Raw genomic sequence first — 21,581 nt, 5'->3', positions numbered from 1 at the left:
AAATGCAGATGTCTATTAACCATAAAAAAGATGTTCAATCTCGCTCATAATAAGAAAAATGCAAATTGAAACTACACTGGCACACCTGAAGCTAACACAACATTGTAAATCAACCGTACTCCAATATAAAATTAAAAAACTACTCTGGAAAACCATCTTTCCTCTATCAGATTGGCTAAAATCCAAAGATTTATACACAAGGTTTGGGGGAAAGAAACCAGCCCTCCTGCACATTGTAGGTGGTGACGCAAAATGCTATACCCCCTGTCAAGGGCATTGACGATATCTGCAAAATTGCATATGCATTTACTCTTTGATCTGGCAATTCTACTTCTAGGAATCTATCCCAAAGATACACTGGCAAAAATACAAAAGGATATATGTTCTGCAGCACTATTTGTTCCAGCAAAAGACTAGAAACAATCCAGTGTCATCAAAAGGAGACCAGTAAATAGAATACGGTACTTCCACACAATGGGATTGTCGACGCTATAAAAAGGAAGGAGGAATAGCTCTACATACCGCTATGGAGTGAGCTCTAGATGATACGGTCAAGTGAAAGACGCAAGGAAAAGAACATGTATAGAACCTATGGATCTAAGCAGGGGATACAAAGACATATGTATTTGGTTATGTATTTATATAGTTGATTACATATATATGTAGATACACATATATATGTATGATTATATTTCTTAAAGATGGAAGGATATGCCATAAATATAGTTTAAAGATTATAAGGGAAGGATGGAATAGGGTGGAGGTGGCAGGAATAAATGCTAGACGCAGTTTTTGGAACTGTATGAGTTTCCTTCGGCTGCTATAGCAAAGTACCATGAGTAGCTTAAAACAACACAGACTTATTCTCTCACAGGTCTGGGGTGGGGGGCACTGGGCTAAAATCAAGGCGCTGGCACGGCTGTGCTCTTTTGGGAGGCTCTGGGGGAGACCCGGTCCCAGACTTTGCCAGCTTCTGGAGGCTGCCTGCATCCCTGGGCTTGCAGCTCCTGTGTCTCCATCTCCAAAGCCAGCAGTGCAGCGTCTGCTCTGCTTTCTGACCTCCGCTTCCATTACCAGATTTTCTCTCTGACTCCCCCACTCCTGTGTCCCTCTATAAGGACCCTTATAATTCCATTGGGCCCACCAGGATTATCAAGGATAATCTTCCCATCTCAAGACCTTTGGGGACTTCCCTGGTGGTCCAGTGGGTAAGACTCCGCGCTCTCAATGCAGGGGGGCCAGGGTTCAATCCCTGGTCAGGGAACTAGATCCCACATGCGTGCCGCAATGAAGATCTCCCGCGCGGCAATAGAGATCCCGCATGCCGCAACTAAGACCCCATGCAGCCAAAATAAATAAATATTAGAGAAAAAAAAAGAAGATCCTTAATACCATCTGCAAAATCCCGTTGCCATGTAAAGTAACTTATTCACAGGTTCCAGTCCAGGGATTAGACTGTGGACATCTGCAGCCAGTGGTAGGGGAAGGGTGGAGATACCATACAAATATTTTACATATTTACAAAGTTGAATTTTTCACAAAGCAATACTTGAAAAATGAAAATAAATTAAAACAAAAGATACTATGTATCCAGTTGGTGGCATCACCTCACAGAGAGGAAGTATGCCAAGTGACTTTAAGTGACAGTATTTTGACTTACATTATTCTAAGGGCAAAAGAACTGCAAGTAAATCTTAAACTGTTTTTGGTAATCATATTGTTGACAGTAATGTTGACGTTTTGCTATTCTGAGACTGTTGTGTGTGTGTAATGGGATAAAGAAGGTGAGCAATTATGTTTTTGTTGAAAGAATGAGGGTTTTGGCATGAGGGAAAGAAGACGCAATGTAAAATCAATGAAGTTAAGTAAAAGCCCTGTAGTTCCTGAATTTGAAGTATGAAATCATCATTTATTGTATACATATATATATATATTTAAGTAATATTTCCTAACTCTATCTTCTGAAAAGACTTAGGAACAATGACCAACCCAGTACCAATGAGCACCCTAGTGCCTAGATCGTGGTCTCTAGGTGTCATTTTGCAATAAAAGAACCAGAGCCCCCTGGAGAAATGACTGATTCTAGGTCTGGGGCAGGAAGTATACAAGATGAGTCTGGGACATCTTGTCATAACAGAAATTGAAGAAGCTACCAAAGACTACTAGTGGTCACCTACCAGGAAAGGTCTCTGAGGAGAGGTGACTTCTGAGCTGAAACATGAAAAACAGAAGACGCAGCCATGAAAAGATCTAGAAGGAACACCAAGGGCAAAAGCTGTAAGCCTGTGCAAGATGAAGAAAGAAGCCTGGAGTAGTATCCTAGACAACGCAGAGGTGAGAAGACAGGCTGCAGAGGGAGGCAGGAGCCCCACCAGACACACAGGAAGGAACTGGGATTTCTTTTTCCTCCTAAGTGCAATGAGAAGCCACTGATGAATTTTAAGCAGGTGATGCCATTAAGTTTTCAAAAGATCCCTCCAGCTGCACAGAGGAGGATGACTTGTAAGAGGGCAAGAATGGCAGCAGGGGGCTTCCCTGGTGGCGCAGTGGTTAAGAATCCGCCTGCCATTGCAGGGGACACGGGTTCGAGCCCTAGTCCGGGAAGATCCCACATGCCTCGGAGCAGCTAAGCCCGTGTGCCACAACTACTGAGCCTGCGCTCTAAAGCCCGCGAGCCACAACTACTGAGCCCGTGTGCCACAAGTACTGAAGCCCATGCGCCTAGATTCTGTGCTCCACAACAAGAGAAGCCACCGCAGTGAGAAGCCTGCGCACCACAATGAAGAGTAGCCCCCGCTCGCCTCAACGTGAGAAAGCCCGCGCGCAGCAACGAAGACCCAACGTAACCATTAATTAATTAATTAATTAATTAATTAAAATTAAAAAAAGAATGGCAGCAGGGAGCCCAGTTGAAAGGCTGCTACATTCCTCCAGGCAGGACATGATGGTGGCCTGCATCAGAAGAGGGACCATGGAGGGATGAAAACGTGGATTCAGAATTCGTTTTGAAGGGAGTAACAGTATCACTGGCTGATAGATTGGATGTGGGATGGGGGGAGAGGAGAAATAAAGGAAGACTCCTAGGACTTTAGGCTGATAAATTAGGGTTAGAAAGAGGTGAGGAAGACAGGGCAAGAGTGTTCTGGGTTGGAGGGGAATCAGTGGTACTTTGTGTAAGTGGAGTTGTTGAATAGATAGATACATGAGTCTGGAAATCAAAAGAGAATCAATGCTGTAGATATAAATTTAGGATTCATCCCAATATAGATGGTATTGTAAGACTTGGGACTGAATATGATCACGTAGCCTCTGTATGTAGAAAGGGGAGGGGAGAGAGACAAAAGCTAAGCGGTGATTTACTCCAATATTCAGAAGTCAGGAGGAAGAGGCTGGGGAAGAGCCGTCAGGGAGGTAGGTGGGAAGCCAGGAGTGCGTGAGGTGTAGCTCAAGAGTGTGGCTCAAGGACAAGGTCAACTGTATCAAATGCTGCTGAGAGTCTGTGATTCTCTCGAGCAGCTGGAGTGGCTCAAAAGACAACGGGCTGGGCTTCCCTGGTGGCGCAGTGGTTGAGAGTCCGCCTGCCGATGCAGGGGACACGGGTTCATGCCCCAGTCTGGGAAGATCCCACATGCCGCGGAGCGGCTGGGCCCGTGAGCCATGGCCGCTGAGCCTGCGCGTCCGGAGCCTGTGCTCCGCAACGGGAGAGGCCACAACAGTGAGAGGCCCGCGTACCGCAAAAAAAAAAGACAATGGGCCGGCATAGCACAGGGAGATCAGCTCGGTGCTCTGTGTCCACCTAAAGGGGTGAGATAGGGTAGGAGGGAGAGAGAGGCAAGAGGGAGGAGACATGGGGATATGTGTATACGTAGGGCTGTTTCACTTTGTTATACAGCAGAAACTAACACACCACTGTAAAGCAATTATACTCCAATAAAGATGTTAAAAAAAAAAAAAAAAGACAATGGGCTGGGAAGGAACTGGAGACCCAGGTATATACAACTCAAGGGCGTCACTCTCAAGAGAAGTGGGAAACTGGGAGGGCTGTAGGCAGAGGTTTTCCTAGACACTGAAGGAGGGGTGGGGAGAGAATGCAGGAGGTGGAGAGGAGATCAATGCAGGAATAAAATCTGCAAGGAAAGGGGGTGGGTTCCAGTGTGCAAGTGAAGTTGGGTGAGGATGGAGAGGGAGAAAAGGTGGGGTGTACGGCTACCGACGCAGGCGCGCTGAGGGCAAGGAGAGAGTTCTCTTCTGCTTGCCTCTGCTCTCTCAGGAAAGTAAGAAGCCACATCACCAGCTGAGCGTAAAGGGCGAGAGAAACTGAGGATGGAGTAGAAAATGCAAAACAGTAATCCTCAGTAGAAAGAGGATGAACAGAGAGACTGAGGAAGTGAGGTGGGATCGTCGGCATTTCTCAGGGTCCACTGAGGGCTTTTGTACACGAAGATTTAAAAAGAGACCCTTGGCACAGCTGTCTTTTTCTGTCCAGGTAGTGTCCAGCGTGGGCGCAGCTGGGGACAGCTGGATTTAATCAGGGTCAGGGTTTTGCTGGAAGGACTCAACAGAGGGAGAGGGACCGGAGAGCTGAAGCTGTGTGCACAGACCAGCTGTAACCGTGGAACTGGAATTTAAGAGGGGCCTGCTCTTCCCAGGGTTGTTACATCAGAAACTGGGCTTGATTCTCACTGGCTTATTTCAAAGACTCACAGAGCAGAGGGACTTGATTTCACTTCTCCTTGGCCATGACTGACTAATCAGTCTTGGCCTTTGCACTGAGTTGAATCTGCCCCCGAAAAAGGTACGTTCAAGAGCTAATTCCTCTTGCTTGAGAATGTGACCTTAGCTGGAAATAGGCTCATGGCAGATGTAACCAAGTTAAGATGAGGTCACACTAGATGAGAGTGGGTCCTAAATCTAGTGTTTTTGTAAGAGAAAAGAGAGAGAGTTTTGGACCCAGAGACACAAGAGGGAAGGAGACCACATGAGGATGGAGGCAGAGAGTGGAGGGATGTTGCCGCAAGCCAAGGAGCGCCAGAAGCCTCTGGGAGCTGGAAAATGAAGGAAAAATTCTCCCCTGGAGGCTCTGGAGTATGGCACCGCTGATACACTGATTTCAGACTTCTGGCCTCCAGAACTGTGAGAGAATATATTTGTTATTTTACGCCACCTGCTTTGTGGTACTTTGTTACTGCAGCCACAAGAAACTAATGCAGACTTCTAATAAGATTACTTACTCCTCAATAAATTTCACAAAGCTTAGGAATTCAAAGGATTTTTCCCCACCTAGGAAAAAAAAATATATTTTTTCTAGTCCTATCTCTGGATATGTTACCTAATGCTTAATACGCTCTGGTTATAGTACTTAATTATTTAATGTGTTAAATTTCAAAACTGTTAAACATGAAGATAAATTAGGCACCACGAAGCATTCCATCACATCCCCTTTTTAAAGGTGAGATTTGAAATTGCCTTATGTGGTTACATGAATATTGTCTCCTTCTCCCCAAACCCTCTCTAGAATATGGGCTTCAATGTGTGGGTAGGACCAGAACCAGGACACACCAGAAACAGGTCTGTCTGGTCCAATTTTATATTCCCGATGTCTGGCACATAGTACATGGTCTTCTACATATACTGAGAGAGGGAGAAACAATAACAACAATGACAATAATTTACCCTCCAAGAGTAATATCCAGGGAAAATATTTCCCATAACCCACAAAACTTTTAGCCTACACCCTAAATCAATAGCTCTTAACCTAACCAGGCACAATTTTGCTCTCCAGGGATATTTGTTATCATTTTTTATTGGAGTCATTTCTCTTTGTCATGCCTTTCAGGGCAGGTGCTCCTTGCATCCAGCAGGGTAGAGACCAGGGATGCTGGAGACACCGGACAAAATACAGGACCGCCCCCGCAGCTAAGAATGCTCCTGCCCCAAGTGTCAATACAGGCAGACCTCAGAGAGATTTTGACCCTGTAAGGTCAACTGGCCCGAGGCAGGGGAACACAATCAGATTCACAGGTTGCCTCAGACCGAAACTCTCCGGACCACCCAGTTCCAGGAACTGACCTGGGGACTTTGAACCCAGCCCAGCCTTCCCGCCTTTCCAGAGGCGGGACTAACGGTCCCCCAGGATACCCGAAAAGACCACCAAATAAGGAATACCCTGCGCCCTCCCAGATTCACCACATCCCTTTCCCTTCTTCCCCTATAAAGTCTTGCCCAACCCTCGCCCGGGTGCGACTTCTCTGGCCCCTTTCTCTCGAACCAGTGAACCTCGCCCGGGAGCCCTCCCTAATAAAGCTCACTTGAAGCTTTCCTCTGTTTCGTGGTGCCGTTTGTTAAGATCCGACCTTACAGACCCCTTGTCCTTTTTTTATTTTTAATTTTTATTTATTTATTGTTAACATCTTTATTGGAGTATAATTGCTTTACATTGTTGTGTTAGTTGCTGCTGTATAACAAAGTGAATCAGCTATATGCATACGTATATCCCCATATCCCCTCCCTCTTGCATCTCCCTCCCTCCCACCCTCCCTATCCCACCCCTCTAGGTGGTCACAAAGCACCGAGCTGATCTCCCTGTGCCATGCGGCTGCTTCCCACTAGCTATCTATTTTACATTTGGTAGTGTATATATGTCCATGCCACTCTCTCACTTCGTCCCAGATTACCCTTCCCACTCCCCGTGTCCTCAAGTCCATCCTCTACATCTGTGTCTTTATTCCTGTCCTGCCCCTAGGTTCTTCAGAACCATTTTTTTTTTTTAGATTCCATATATATGTGTTAGCATACGGTATTTGTTTTTCTCTTTCTGACTTACTTCACTCTGTATGACAGACTCTATTGACCCCTTGTTCTTCATGGCATCTAGAATGATAAATCCTTTCCAGAAGGTTTTCAATTGACTTTGTCCAGATCCATCAGAGGAATCACTTATCTGTGGCAGCTATAGCCTTATGAAGTATATTTCTTGAAGAATTAGACATCAAAGTCAAAATTACTCCTTGATCCATCAGCTGCAGAACGGATGTTGTGTTAGCAGGCATGAAAACAACATAAATCTCATTGTGCATCTCCAGCAGAGCTCTGGGGTGACCAGGTGCATTGTCAATGAGCAGCCATATTCTGAAAGGAATCTTTTTTCTTGAGCAGTGGGTCTCAACAGTGGGCTTAAAATACTCACTCAACCATGCTGTAAACAGATGTGCTGTCATCCAGGCTTCGTTGTTCCATTTCTAGAGCACAGACAGAGTAGATTTAGCATAATTCTTAAAAGCCCCGGGATTTTCAGAATGGTAAATGAGCACCGGCTTCAGCTTACAGTCACCAGCTGCATTAGTCCCTAACAAGAGAGTCAGCCTGTCCTCTGCAGATTTGAAACCAGGCACTGACTTCTCCTCTCTAGCTATGAAATTCCTAGATGGCATCTTCTTCCAGGAGAAGGCTGTTTTCTTTCTACTGAAAATCTGTTGTTTAGCGTAGCCGCCTTCATGAATTATCTGAGCTGGACCTTCTGGATAACTTGCTGCAGCTTCTCCATCAGCATTTGCTGCTTCACCCTGTACTTTTCTGTTATGGAAACGGCTTCTTTCCCTAAACCGCATGAACCAACCTCTGCTGGCTTCAAACTTTTCTTCTGCAGCTTCCTCATCTCTCTCAGCCTTCACAGAACGGAAGAGAGTTAGGGCCTTGGCTGTGGATTCGATTTTGGTTTGAGGGAATATTGTGGCTCGTTTCATCTTCCATCCAGACCACTACAACTTCCTCCATCTCAGCAGTAAGTCTGTTTCATCCTATTATCATGTGTTCACTGAAGTCGCACTTTTAATTTCCTTCGAGAACTTTTCCTTTGAATTCACAACTTGGCCAACTGTTAGTCACAAGAGGCCTAGCTTTGGGCCTATCTCAGCTTGTGACAGGCCTTCCTCACTAAGCTTCATCATATCTAGTTTTTGATTTAAAGTGAGAATCACGCAACGATTCCTTTCACTTGAACAGTTGGAAGTCATCGTAGGATTATTAACTGGCCTAATTTCAATGTTGTTGTGTCTCAGGGAATAGAGAAGCTGGAGAGAGGGAGAGATGAGGGGCACGGCCAGTCGGTGGAGCAGTCAGAATGCACAACATTTATCGATTCAGTTCCTCATCTTATGTGGGCAGGGTTTGTGGTGCCCCAAAACAATTAACAGTAGCAACATCAAAGATCACTGATCACCAATCACCATAACAAATACAAGAGAAATGAAAAAGTCTGAAAGGTGGCTAGAATAACCAACATACGACCCAGAGACATGAGGTGAAAAGGTGCTACTGGAAAAGTGGAGCCGATACACGTGCTCGGTACAGGGTGGCCTCAAACCTTCAATTTGCAAAAGACGCAATACCCGTGAAGTGCAGTACAGCAAGGCACAATAACACGAGGTGCCCTGTAGCGCCTGGGCTGAGAAACCGCGCCTAGAAACACAAGGTATTCAAACTGGAAGGAACTTTCCATATCACAGTACAACACCCTCATTTTACTAAGAGGTAAACTGAGGGCCAGAAAAGGAAGTAACTTGTCCAAAGATGGAATGAGGGAGTAACAGAGCTGAGACGAACACTCAAATTTCCCTTGCCCAGGCTAGAGTTCGGGCCGCTGAGCCATGAGACCCCATCGCTGGAAACGAGGATGGATTCAGTAAGCTGACAAAGGGAGAAAAAGAGGGCCTCTTTCCCCACCCTCAGCAACAAACACGATTATCATTATCAAAGCCGGAGACTGACAGCAGGCAGCGGTGGCTGACTGAGAACCGCCTCTAACCCTGGCGCTTGGTACAATGCCTGTACCCAGCACTGAATGCCAAATCACAGCAATTAGCTGTGTAGTGCCCACCAGCCAACTTCACGCTGGGCTAGTGGTCCAGATTGCTGAAAAGCCACGCCCTCTGCATCTCAATGCCTTGGCAACCACAGCAATGTTCTCTGCTCTCCTTGGAGCAGGAATCATAGGGCTCCGGCTGTGGGGTGTCTCCTAGCTGCTACAGCCTGGCATGTGAGTCCTGGAACAAAGAAAGAGGGAGGGCAGTTTTCCCTACACTCTTCCTGCTGCTTGGCACACCACACCCTGCCACCTTCCCTCACCCCCGGAGAGGTGCTCCCTTTGGCTGGAGGGAGGGAGGGAGGAGGGAAATAAACTGATCACTGCCTGAAGCATTTATTAAAAGCTGGAGTCAAGATCTTGTCTACAGGTCCCCAGCAAAAACTGGGTATCCTACATACTGATGGGTAACAGAACTACTACCCACACCTGGGAGTTTAAGAATTTTGTGGATTTTTCCATCAGAAACCAACTGAAGTGAATCGGTTGTGCTAAAAACATCTGTCATTCCCAGGTCCTCACGGTGACAGGTAACCCATTTTGCATCTAGACTTGGAATTCCCAAGTCAACGAAGGCAATGTGCTGGTGGCTGAAATGAAAGCAACAAATTTGTCCAAGACTCTTCCATTTGCAAAGCATTTCCACACGTTGAACCTCACTGAAACTTCACAACCATCCAGAGAGGAATGCAGAGCAGGGATTTTTAGCTGCATTTAACAGATGAGGCAGAGGGCACAGTGATTTGTCCAAAATCACATACCTGGTCAGTGGGAGAGCTGAAGTTCAAATTCAGGCCTTGTAATTCTCCACACTCATACTGGTGGAAATGTTGCTGGCCTGACCAAGGTCCAGTCCACTGGGTCAACCCTTGCCCACTGTGATGGCCCCCAAACTCTTTAATAAAAGCTTAGGGCTCCAAACAAGAGTTTGAAGGCCACTTGCCTCCAGATCACCTTCTCCACCCTTCTCTGTGCCCTTAGAGGCTGACAGGTACCCGCCTCCGTCTTCTGATTGGGCCTGGCCAAGACCAGAGGGAGTGAGGAGAGGATGAGTTCATCAGGCTGCCTGGTCCCTCAACTGCAGGTCATTGGTTCTCTCCAGACAGCTCTCCGTCTCCATTCTCCCTCGGATTCCGGTAATGCTTCCTCCCTCATCCCAGATGATCAAAATCTACAGTATGTCAAATCAAAAGCTAAGGAGGAAAAGGAAACAGGATAGAGAATGGAGAGGTCTAGGAGTAGGGATGGGGTGACTGTACTTTTGAATAGAGTGACCAGGAAAGACTTCACCATGAAGGGCACTGACCTTTGAGCAAAGACCTAAAAACAAGTAAACGATCAAGCTGTGCAGATAGCTTGGGGAAGAAGAATGTTCCAGACGCCTGGTGTGCTGGAGCCACGGCAAGGGCAGCTGGAGCAGATGAGCAAGGGGTGGCCCAGGGCACTAGTGGATGGACTGGATTTAGGAGAATGCAGGTGGGGCAGGAGCCAAAGAGAAGGGGGCGAGGGTGACAATGGTTCAGCACGGCAAGTTCCTGACTCGCAGAGAAGGAACACAAGGGACAGACGCTATGGACAAAGGATCTGCAGCTCAGCCCTATGCTCCGCAAGGAGTGACACTGAGTGAGCGGAGTGCACTCAGCCCCGGACATGGCTTTCCCAGAGCTGCCCCCACTGCTCTTGAACCCTCACCACTTTACTTTGCTGCCCTTCGTTTACCATTATCTATCATTCCATATGTATTTGTTTATTATGTACTGCCTCTCCCTCACACTAATATTTAAAATGCATGGAGACAGAGATCTTACCTGTCATGGCCAAAGCCATATCCCCGAGAGCCAGTAGAAGGCTTGGATCATAGCAGGTGCTCAATAAATGTTTGTTTCAAGATGAGTAAATGAGTGGACCGATGAATGCACAAACTACTACTACTGCTGACAGCGAATGTTTTTTTTCTTTTCCCCTGAAAGGTTTTTCATTTCAGTCCCTATGAAATTAAAAGCAAGAGCTACCGCTCTACCCCTAAGAAAGCATAGCTTTTAAGCATTCAGGGTCCATGAGTCAACAAAGCGTTTGGCATACGGTAGATGCTTAATAAATATTCAGTAACTTGACCAGGCATGTAAGCTGAAGTGATGAGAAAGCATTAACCTGGGAGCCCCATTCTACCCCAAACCCACCCTACAATTTCTAAATGCCACAACAGACTCTCTGGAAATATGTCTTTATGTTTTTGTTGCCTTCTCTGCCCATCCTTCCCATCCAAGACTCTGCCCCAATAAGTCAGAAGGATCCGCACTGTGTGAAAGAGAATTAAAACTGTTTCAGAGGAAATAAAAGGAGAAATTGATAAGGTTCCTTTTTTTTTCTTACTTCAAAAGGAAGCTCTTGAAACTAAATGGGAGGCCCCAGGGGAATGAACATTAAGTGTGCTCCATAATAAGGGTCTGGAAAGAGAGCAGAGAAATTGCCGGAGCCCTCCATTCCAGGGGTGGCTGGAGGGGACTCGACTAGACTGGGAGACTGAGGGACCAGACTTGGGAGGACCAAGATTAGGATGTGAGTCAGTATCAAGAGAGCCATGAAAGCCAAGCCCACCCCTGCAGACCACCAGCCACCAGTTAAATAACCCCCGGGGCTGTTCAGAGTCAGACAAGGGCCTTCCTCTGGCAGCTGCCCAGAAGCCCCCAGGGATCCCCCAGCAGGATGATGCCCACCTAAAACCAGGACTCTGTCGAGCACTAACAGGTGGGTCGACCCTCTTGTCAACAGCCCAAGATACTTCTAAGTTCCACCCCCATCCCACCCCCCTGATGTCCAGAGGGCTGCTAGTAGTACAAGGAGGCAAAAGCCCCAGCACCTGGACCCATCTGAGACTGGCCAGCCAGTGGCCAAGCGCAGGGCAGTTACATGAGACCTTTACTTTGGTGAGCCTCTGTCTCCTCTTCTGTAACACAGAGAGGGTAATACTTGACCATCACAGGCAAACACCTGGCAGAGCAAGAAAGGTGGGGCTTTGTCCCCCTTGAAGTGCTCTCAGCAGCATTTGTGAGGGAGACGCTCAGGGGAGGTGATGGGGGGGAAGATGACAGCCAGCCTGGCACGAAGCAGAGGCGGCTCCCCAGGAGCTGGCCTCCAAACAGCTGTGACAATTAGCCAGGCCGTCTATTCCCGACGTTCCCTTGTTGAGGAAGAGATGATGGGATCGAGGCAACACGCGTTCATTCACTCAGCCATCCAGTCATTCATTCTACAAATATTTATTAAGCCTTTTCTATGTATCACTGTACACTGTGCAGGCCCCTGGAAATAAAGCTGTGAACAAGAGGGCGTAGACAAGGACTTCAAGATTTTTAAAGATAAGTTTTGAACTATACTTACTGTTGTCAAAAGTGCCCCAAGGAAAAAAATACAGAGATCACTTTTGTCAAGAACTGTGAAGGTTCTGAGATTGGCCCTACTTGCAAGCTAGAGGATCAACATTTTCTCATATGAGTTCCCCAAGCCCCAGCTCCCACTGGGTAGTGCAAAGACATACAGTGAGTTGCATTACAGGAGAGGAACCCTGAGCTTAGGAAACCCAAATCTTTCGTCCATGTGTGTCTGTGTGTGTTTAAAACATGCAACATATGGACTTCCCTGGTGGCGCAGTGGTTAGGCATCCTCCTGCCAATGCAGGGGACACGGGGTCGAGCCCTGGTCCGCGAAGATCCCACATGCCGCGGAGCAACTAAGCCTGTGCGCCACAACTACTGAGCCTGCGCGCCACAACTACTGAAGCCCACGCGCCATAACTACTGAAGCCTGCGCGCCTAGAGCCCGTGCTCCGCAAGGAGAAGCCACCGCAATGAGAAGCCCGCGCACCGCAAAGAAGAGTAGCCCCCGCTCACCACAACTAGAGAAAAGCCTGCACGCAACAATGAAGACCCAACACAGCCAAAAATAAATTAAAAACGCGCAACATAAAATTTACCATCTTAACCATTTCCAAGTGTACATTTAGTGGTGTTAATATTCTCATTGCTATGCAACCGATATCCAGAACGTCTCCATCTCCCAAAACTCTATACCCTTTAAACATCTCCCCACTCACTCGCCACCCAACCCCCCTGGCAACAACCATTCTTCTTTCTGTCTCTATGGATTTGACCACTCCAGGTACCTCATATAAGTGGAATCACATAGTATTTGGGTTTTTGTGTGTGACTGGCATATTTCACTTGGCATAATGCCCTCAAGCTTCATCTATGGCATAGCCCTTGTCAGAATTTCCTTTCTTTAAAAAGGAATTTAAAAGTTGGAATAAGATTTGGAAACCTAACTCTTTTCTAATGGACAGTAAACATGCTTGTCCTTTGCTCCGGAAAGAAACACTATCTCTATCTTCCAAAACTTTTCCCAACACAAACATCCTCTAAAATGTGGTCTAAAGGAAAACAGTTTGTGACTCTGCTTACAAGACATGCAGAAACACAAGACACCCAGGAGGATTATCTCCAAACAACTAGCAATCCAAAAAAGACTCACCCCTCCACCTACTCATCAGAGCTGGCTGTGGACGAGCTACTAAGCAGAGTGCCTCAAATAATAATGCACTGGGCCTTCACACAGTTCACGACCGGGTCACACCTCCGGACAGAAGACCCTAGCACAGGGAGGTAGTCTATCATTGTAAATGAGGATGTGGGATTTTTCACCCAGCAAGTTCACTGCTAGGAATCTACTAAAAATGGGTGCACATGTCCACAGAAAGATGTGTACGAGAACATTCATAGCAGCTTTATCCACAGAAGTCCCTAACTGGGAACACCCGAATGTCCATCAACAGGGGAACAGAGCAACAAAACGTGGTGCATCCGTGCAACAGAACACTACTCAGGAATGAAAAAGAACGAACTAGTGATATTTGCAGCAACACGCCAAGTTCAAAGCTGAGCACTGAACTTTATGCTGAGCCAAAGAAGGCAGACATAAAAGAATACACTCCGTATGGTCCCACTCACACGGAATTCCGGAAGACACAAAGCTAATCTACAGTGGAGGAAATGGGAACAGTGGTGGCCTCTGGGATGGCAGGTCTGGGGGAGGGGGGCCTGATAGGAAAGGGGAGGGAACGACGTGGGGTAATGGAAATTCTGTTCCTTGATAGGTGTGTGAGTTATGCAGGTGCATGCATTTGTCAAGACTGATCAAACCACACACTTAGGATCTGCAGCATTTCACCCTATGTAAATTACACCATCATTATTTAAGTAGCTTTTAAAGAACATGGGCTTTGGAGTCAGGCAGACCATGCCTTTACTTTCCAACCACGTGAACCAGTGGCTTCTCCTTTGTGGGGAGGCCAGTTTGAGAAGAATCCTGCTGAATCCCGGCTTCTCCTTGTCTCTGCACCCCCCAGCACCTTGCACAGGGCGTGGCACAGACCTGGAGCTGAGCAAATAGTGTCAAATGAACCAATAAAAGGGAGGCTAGATATATGCCCTTGAAGCATTTTTAGGAGTGGACTCTGTTTCCACAAATAAAATCTTAACCTAAAGCAAATGAAAGTGATTCTGCTTTAAAGACGTTTAAATCTTCATCACTTCCGGAAAACGGTTTCCTTTGTTTAAGGATCAGTTGAAGTCCCTGAAATCCACCTGCACAGGTTTATTCCTTCGTTCTAAATATAGTTATGGAGCACCCCTGGTGTGCCAGGTGCTTGAGAGAGAGTGGAAAATAAAACAGACAACAGACATGGTCCCTGCCCCCAGGGAGCTTGCATTCTGGTGGGAGAGACAATAAAAATGTAAATGAAACTCTGATAGGAGATCAACTGGGATAGGATCAGAGCTCTTGAGGACAAGAAAATAGAGGCTGTGAAAGAATGTGATGTGGGAGAGGGGTTGCTCTAGAGGAAGACCTCAGAGGCAGTCTCTCTGAGGAAGAAACATCTGAGCTCAAACCGAAGGAATAGGAGGAGTGCCCCATGAAGGGCCGGCAGCAGAGCTTTCCAGACGGTTGGTGCATAGGGAAGGGACCTCCTGAGGTTCGGCCTGAGATTCTGAAGAGGCCGGCTCGTGTAATGTAACAGAGCTGGAGCCTGTCAGTCTTGCTCTGCCACTCAACTTGCTGTGCAATCTCCGCAAATCTCTTGCCCTCTCTGGGCTTTGTTTCATTATCAGAACACTGAGAGAAGGTCTGAAAACGGTCTCTCGGAGCCATTGCAACTATGACAATCCAGGAGTATCTGACTGGACACTTGCAAAGCCCATGCTGTGCTCTCCCAAGCTTTTGAGTCCAAAAGGATAAAAGACCGAGGGACAGAGTCCACCAAGGCAGTGTCCTCTGGGGCAAAGGGGATACGCACTGAGGCTCTAAGGCTCTGACAGCTTTGCTGCTGCAAAATGAAGACGTTCTCCTGTCTCCCATCCTTGTCTACAGGAACAAAACAAGGTGGCAAAAACCCAGACAGAGTACTCCGCTTAGCTGTCGGCCGCCCTCCGACTGGCTGCAACCTTGGAAATAAATGGTCCCATCAGCTCCGAGGAGGGTGAGCTCAGGATTTCAGATGAAAATGAAGTAAGAGGGAACGCAGCCCAGAAGCAATGCAAAGTAACGACAAGGGCACTAAAATCTTCCACTGCAGAAAGATGGATGCAGAGAGCGGTGCAACGGGGCACTGACCTCAGATGTGGGGACACTGGAGGAATGAGCTCACGCCCCAGGGCCGGCTGGCGGGGCCTGCGTTTCTGGGATCCAGGGGCTGTCTGAGGGGACCTGGGCCGGGCTGACAGGGCCCCTGCCCCACCCCCACCCCATCCTCCTCTCGGTAAAGCCTTATCCTCCTGCATTTCTCCAGATCAAAGAGCCTCCAGGAACTGACCTGCAGGGCTGGCTAACTCCAACCCTGTGCCAGGGAAAGGAGCCTCAAAGCTGACAGCCTCCCAGCAGGAGGCCTGCAGGTTCCAATCCCAGGAAAGGAGGCAACATAGAGAAGACAGTGATTTTTAAAACCCATCATCTACCGGCGCCTCCAGTCCTGCTAAGCTCGAGGTTCCAGGGTCATCTGTGGACACTGTTTTCTGGCCGTGTCATCCTGAGCAAGTTACTTACCCGTTCCCTTGCCTCTAAAGTGGGGGAAACAATAGTACTGACCACACAGGGTTATTATGAGAATTCAATGTAAAAATCTGAGTACAGTTTCTGGCACATAGTAAGTGCCCTCAATAAGTTAGTTTACTTTAATTTTTACATTGTTTTGTAGTCGCGTTAAATATGTCTCTATATGTACAGGTAAAGCAACACAGTACCAGCCAAGTTTAACACCCATCTAAGCTCACTGATACTAAGAATCTACAGCCTGGATTCATAGCAAACAACCTCCTGACTCTCCCCTCCCCCATCAACCCAACGCTCTTTAGCAATGACACCCAGCCTCCCTTTGAGCCTTCCTAAGCTTCTGCCAGTGCACAGCGCTCTGATGAACTGTCCCTCCTCTTAGAGGAAAAGACATTTGAAAGCAAGGGTTAAAATCTCAAATGCCTACAGGGGCCAGGAAGGTAAAACAGATGAGTAAAGGGAGGCCAGCGTTAGACATCAAGGAGTAGTAAGAATGTGGCAAACTAGAGACCCCATGTCCCATCTGAAGGAAAAAGCTGCTACCAGCTCTAGCCAATTTTTGCCAGGGAGGAAGGCAGGTCCAGGGTTGGCGCATCTTTTAGTTTTCCAGGGAAGCCAGCAATCCAGATTTTTATGTGAGATCTCCTGATGTTCAAATACTGGCACATAATTCATTATTTTTAAAATATGGAAGTCCTAGCAAGATTCATCTGTTTGTACCCACTGACTTGAGGGGCAGAGCCCTCCCAACTGTTACTGTCTGTTGGGTAATTGCCCTCTCCCTGCAAGAATCAGAATCCTGGCTGGGCTGAAGTCACAAGGAACTCGAGACAGATCTTAATAAAGCTCCAGGCAGAGAGCCTATTAGTTGATAAAGGCTTTGGAAAAGAGTGAAGGAAAGAGCCCCCTGAGGGCTGGAGCTGTGGAGGAAAGCTAAAAGAAGGAGGTGGGCTTTGAAATGGGTTTTGGGGGCTGTCGGACCAGGAAAAACTGAAGAACAAAGCACAGTCCAGAGGAGGGATGGAGGGAGATGGGGAATGAGGAGGAACTGAAAGCTCTAACTCAGAGCTTTGCCTGTTCAAGTGTGGATGCAAAATGTCACACAGCATCTCTATCCAGAGGATTCTACTAGGAAGGTGACTGTACACTGCTCTGGGATGGTGGCACCTGGAGATAGCACCAAGGACGCAGGCTCCTCCCAGGAGAAAGGACAGTGCCCAGTTCCCTGGATGTGGCCTTAGCTGGAAGTCCTCTACCCCGTGCAGACCTCGCTCAACACATGATCTGCTTACGTGCATCCTCCTTCACTACACCTAAGCTCTTCTAAAGCTAGAAATGTGACTTCTATGTGCTGGGCGCATAGAAGGTCCGCAATGAATGAGTGTCACATGATCCACTGAATGAAACCAAAGAACAAGAAGCAAGACATCAAAGAATAGGGTGCATGCCCACACTTCCAGAACTGAACATTTCCCTCAGGGAAAATGAGCAAAGGCCTCAGCGCTCACTGCACGCAGCAGCCATGAAGACCTGGTGTTTGTACAGAGAAGTACCCCGCGTGGGGTGTCGGGAAAAGGACAGTGTCATCCCATAAAGACCAGAGTCAGTGAGGCTTACAACATCCCAAAGCCCCCAGGAGATAGACACGATGCACAACCTATCAAAGCTCCAGTGGGTGTCTCGGATCATTCTAGAATTAATGTATTATAAAAAATCAAAATAAACTAACTTATTATTTGAAGCCCTTCCCTGGATAGATGGTGCAGCTGAGAGGCTCAGGGCACCTAGGGGACTTGCGTCCAGTCACACAGCGAGTCTAGGGGCACAGGCTGGACCAGAGCTCAGCTCTCCTGACTCCCATTCCAGGACACTCTAGACTAGGAGCAGAGCTGGGACTAGGGTGAGGCAGGTGAGGCACACTCGCCCGAGAAGCAAAATATAAGGAGGCTAAAAAGTTCTGTAATCGAGGTAAGTAGCATTTTGATGCAATATTTATTTTTTTGGATGCAATATTTTTTAAAAAACAAAACCAGTGCAAAACAAATCCATGATAAGCAACACAGCAACTTTTAAAACAAAGACTTAAAGTTGTACCCTCGTGTGCCTCAACCTCCTCCACTGCACCCTGATCCCAACCTAGACTAGGAGCCCCGAAGTGACAACTGACTAAGACGCGGAGGAAATGGTTGTGTGGAAACCTATAGAAGATCACGACAGGATCTTAGCTCCCCGACAAGGGACTGAACCTGGGCTCTCGGCAGTGAGAGCGCGGAGTCCTAACCATTGGACTGCCAGGGAACTCCCTCAACCTCTGCACTTTAGAATCACTCCGGAAACTTCAAAAATTCCCTTCCAGGGAATTCCCAGGACGTGGCTTGCTTGGGGTGTCTGAGGCACAGGAAAGCGGCAGAGTGCTGGGAGAGGTGGCAGGTGAATGCCACCCTGACCCCCATCCCCACCCCAACTTGCAGGGCAGCATTTTTCCTGCAACAAGCTGTGTGCCGGGGACACCCAGCTCGACCCCCTGCCAGGAGAGCTCAGGGAGAAAATTCCACCCGCCACCCCCCTTCCTAGACACCCGCCTCCTAACTCTAACCAATTGTCTCGTAAATCTTAGCCTTTTCACCTCCAGAGGCAGGATGGATTAAAAAGTTTGGACAGCTCTGGGTAACCCTTTCTGCCATGGAGAAACAACCCAGAACTTTATGGCTTACTGACAGTGGGTTATGAATGGGAAGGAAAGCATACCCTTAAACCGCAGACTGTAACTCCCTTTTAAGGTATTTCCTTGGGGCCAGAGACGCCACGTCTTCCTCCTGCCCCCCGTTCTAATAGCACCTTGTTTTTTAGTGACAAGCTTGGGCTTTTAGGTCAGCCAGGCCTGGATTCAGATCCAGTTTTGCCATTTACTGGGTGGCCCTAGACAATTTATTGAGACGAGACAATAGCAACTCATGCTTCCAGGGGTCCGGGGGTAACTTAAAGGACATGATGAGGGCTGAGGGGCAAACCATGGGCAAAGGGGGCAGGGCACAACCCAACACCAGCACACTGCTCTCATGGGGGATGTCGGCCAGACCTCCCAGTGTTTCAAAAGAAAAACAAATTATGTGAAATCTCCCGATTTTTACAGGCTGGCCAACTAATTCAAAATTAAAAAAAAAAAAAAAAGTCAACCCAGAAGGGCCAAATAAAGCAGGTCTGCGAGCCAGAGCCCACCGACTGGCCCAGTTTGTGCCTCTGACATCCACAAATCACCCAGCAACCTCCCTGGCACCTAGTAGGTGCTCAGCAAACACAGGTCATTTCCATCTTTTCAGGAAACTCTCCAGGCATCATCAACATCCATTTCCACACAACAGCTTGGGAAGGAATGCTTCTCAGGAGGAAAATGAAGATACAAAAAGAAGAGCTGAAAATCTGGAAGGCTCCAAAGGGAGGGAGGAACTGCCAAGGGAATTCCTTAAAAGGATTTAAAAGAATTTTATTGGCCATAGTTTAGCACAAGTCAGGGATAAGATCAGGCAGTAATTTAACTCCTGGGCCCAGCAAGCCAGTCTGTGCCTGTGGGGTGGATGGGGGGTGGGAGGGAGGAATTGTTCTTACCGTGGTCTCCACCAGTGTCTCGGGTCCTCTGTCCACAGGTCACCCCAACATCTGCCTCCGACTCACAGCGTTCTGATGGGGACAGCGCCTCCACGGAGGGGCGCATAAGGCCCAGCTGATCCTACACAACAGAAAGCAAGGCTTGAGTCTCCCCACCCTCCCACCCCAGTGGATCTGGTAGCTCACATGAACTTTGAAGTCAGACCCAGCTGGGTTGAGTTTCAAGTCTTCAACATCAGAGGTTCTCAAAGCGTGATCCCCAGACCAGCAGTGACCCCATCAGCAGCGGCAGCGGCAGGGAACTTGTTTGAAAGGCCCCACCCCAAACCCACTGAAACAAAACCACTTGTTAAAACCACCTGGGTTTTAACAAGCCCTCCAGTGCACGCTAAGTTTGAGAACTCCCGCTCTCCATCTTTATCCTGTGGTCTTCAGCAAGGCCTATGTCTCACTGAGAGGATCAACTCTATCCTATGGGACTGTCTTAAGCATCCCTCCAACAACTATTTCAGAAGCCTGGTCTGTCTGTGCCAGACAGTGTGGAAGATGCTAGGAGGAGAGCACATAATCCTGGCCCTGGTGGAGCTTGATGGCTAGTGGGGAGACAGATAATACGCAAGGAAAAAAGATATAAACGCCGATTTTCAGAAGGGAGAGGAAGGCAGGGGCCTGATCCACCACATAGAGCTGTGTTTCTCAAAGTGCACTCCAGGGACCACCTGAGCACCAAAGCCCACACAGCCAGGCAGACCTCCTTTCCTACACGCCCCCCAATACTCCTCTCTAGTGTCCCTGCTGCTCCTCAAACACACCTCTCTCTCCTGGGCTTCGGGGCCATTGTCTTTGCGGTTCCACCTACCTGGAAAGCTCTCTTCCCAGATCTTCCAAAGATGGGCTGCTTCTCCTTGTTCAGGGCTCAGTGTAAATGTCGCCTCCCCCTAGGTCTAGCTAAAGCGGTCTCTCCCCTCACTCTGCAGACCCACCACCTGCTCGGGCTTCCTCCCTGCCCTTCTCACAGCCTCCCATCTTGCACCTCAGCGGCTTTGCTGGTTCAGCCTGTCTCCCAACAGAAAGTGAGTTCTTGGGGGCAGCTCCTTGTGGCGGTGGCCTCTGCGGCGCGGGTGAGCCGTGACACCCTAACCCTATTCCTCTTCACGCAGTCCCAGAAAGAGCAGCACTCTCAGCTCCGGAGCCTGCTCTCCACGCCTGAGGAGGAGGCCACAGGCCGGGCTCAGGGCAGTGTTTCTTCACGGCCTTGCTGGGTGCTCTGATGGTGAGAAAGGGCGGTAGAGACTGGAAGGAAAAGAGGAAAACGGGGTGCAAGGCCAGCGACCCTAAAAGGCCGGCTCTGCGGTGGCGCCCTCTTTCGGGCAGAGCCCTCCAAACCAACCCCCAGCAAAGGCGCGACTCCTACCAGTTCCGAGGTGAGGCGTCGCTCTCAGCCGGCTCGGGACCCCAGGACCCGGTCCGAGTGCCCCGCGTCGGCTGGGGGTGATGGCAGCTGGGCCAAGCGGACTCCGGGCTGGTGGCGCACAGGGACTTGGAGGGAAAGGCACCTGGCGCGGCACGTGCTGTCCCTAAGAAGTTGACGCCGCGAGGCGCGTGCAGTCCCTGGCCCGCAGTGGCACGAGGGGCCCAAGGGCAACGGCGCACTCGGACCTCCAGGGAGAAGCACAAGACCGGGCGCGTGGTGCGTGCGGCCCCGCGGCAGCGGAGCGTGGAGGCTTTACGTGGCACGTTGGCGCCTGGGGCAGTGACGCGAGGGGTCCAGGGCCAACGGGGACTCGAACCTCCGGGGGAAGCACCTGACCCCCCAGGAGGCTGGCGCGCTGCGGGGCGAGTGCATCCCGAGGGCAGCGGAGCGCGGGGACCACGAGGGCAGGCGGGCGGAGAGGCGCGGGCGGGAGGGCGGGGAAAGGGGAGAGGGCGGCGGCTGGGCGCTCGGCGCGTGCTGTCCGGGCCGGGACTCGGGAAGGCGCCCAGCGGAGCGCTGCACATCCGAGGGCCCGGCCCT

The 21,581-nt window shown here is 48.9% G+C and overlaps 1 long non-coding RNA gene across 2 annotated transcripts in view; it reads right to left on the bottom strand.

Moving 5' to 3' along the window:
- Window positions 1–21,435, bottom strand: part of LOC115843234 (uncharacterized) — a 290,851-nt gene extending 269,416 nt beyond the window's left edge. The window contains exons 1-3 of one of the 2 annotated variants that reach the window (XR_009559219.1): window positions 20,982–21,435; window positions 20,427–20,860; window positions 19,568–19,688 (exon numbers count right to left, since the gene is read on the bottom strand). This is a non-coding gene — a long non-coding RNA (uncharacterized lncRNA). The remainder of the gene's footprint in view (window positions 1–19,567; window positions 19,689–20,426; window positions 20,861–20,981) is intronic. The other variant, XR_009559217.1, reaches the window with a different exon arrangement.
- Between the last annotated feature and the right edge of the window lie 146 nt (window positions 21,436–21,581).

The sequence above is a fragment of the Globicephala melas genome, chromosome 15 (assembly GCF_963455315.2).
Source record: "Globicephala melas chromosome 15, mGloMel1.2, whole genome shotgun sequence".
NCBI classification, from domain to species: Eukaryota; Metazoa; Chordata; class Mammalia; order Artiodactyla; family Delphinidae; genus Globicephala; species Globicephala melas.
This window is presented reverse-complemented; position numbering and strand designations above follow the sequence as displayed.